Source organism: Hemitrygon akajei, chromosome 5 (assembly GCF_048418815.1).
Source record: "Hemitrygon akajei chromosome 5, sHemAka1.3, whole genome shotgun sequence".
Lineage (NCBI taxonomy): Eukaryota > Metazoa > Chordata > Chondrichthyes > Myliobatiformes > Dasyatidae > Hemitrygon > Hemitrygon akajei.
Genome location: NC_133128.1, coordinates 120,120,379 through 120,121,276, shown reverse-complemented (window position 1 = coordinate 120,121,276; position 898 = coordinate 120,120,379). Strand labels below are relative to the sequence as shown.

The 898-nt window shown below is 44.1% G+C and overlaps 1 protein-coding gene across 13 annotated transcripts in view; it reads left to right on the top strand.

Annotated features, from left to right (window-relative positions):
- LOC140728114 (tensin-1-like) overlaps positions 1–463 on the top strand; it is a 429,660-nt gene extending 429,197 nt beyond the window's left edge. For 8 of the 13 annotated variants that reach the window (XM_073046321.1, XM_073046329.1, XM_073046328.1 and 5 more), the window contains one exon: positions 1–461. This exon is cut by the window's left edge and continues 1,531 nt beyond it. The gene's annotated coding sequence lies outside the window, so the exon portion shown is untranslated. The other 5 variants (XM_073046319.1, XM_073046316.1, XM_073046322.1 and 2 more) reach the window with 3 other exon arrangements.
- The last annotated feature ends 435 nt before the right edge of the window (positions 464–898 follow it).

Genomic DNA, 898 nt, shown 5'->3' with positions numbered 1-898 from the left:
TAACAATCAAATTGCTAACTAGACTAATCGCCTCTGCCTACACAATGTCCATATTTTCCATTTCCCTCACATTCATGTGTCTATATAAATGTCCCTTAAGTGTCTCTAATGAGTCTACCTCTGCCATCACCCCAGACAGCACATTCCAGGCACCCACTACTGTCTGTGTGTAAAAAAGAAGAGAAAGGGGAAAAAACAACTTGCCCTAATTAGAGTTTTATAAAGCTGCAACATAACTTTCTGACCTTTGAACTCAATTCCTTGACTATAAGAGCAAGCATGACATATACCTTCAGAACCAACCTGTCATCCTGTGTAGCCACTTTCAGGAAGTGATGGACATGGACCCCAAGATGCCTCTCTTCATCAGCACTGTTAAAGATTTTGTCTTCAAGATATACTGTCTCTGCATTTGACCTACCAAGGCACACACTTCACATATATCCACCCATATCTGCAACTGATCTATATCCCACCGTATTCTTGGCCAGTCATTTCTGCTATCCAAACCACTAACATCTGCCAATAAAACTTACAAAACCACCCATCTACATTTTCATCGTCACAAACAGCAGAGGTCCCCATAAAGACCCCTGTGGAACACCACTTATCACAGACCTCCAGCGAGAATAAGTATTTTCCACCACTACCTGCTGTGGCAAGCCAGTTCTGAATCCAAACGGGCAGATCCCAAGCATCTTAATCCTCTGGATGGGCCTCCCATGAGGGATCTTGTCAAACACCTGACTAAAATTCATATAGACAATGGTGGGGCTCATCAGCAACAATGATCAGACGGCCTACAGAGAGGAGGGGGAAGAGCCCGAGGCCTGGTGCCAGGGAAATAACCTTTTCCACAATGTCAACAAGACAAAGGAGATGGTTATCGGCTTCAGGA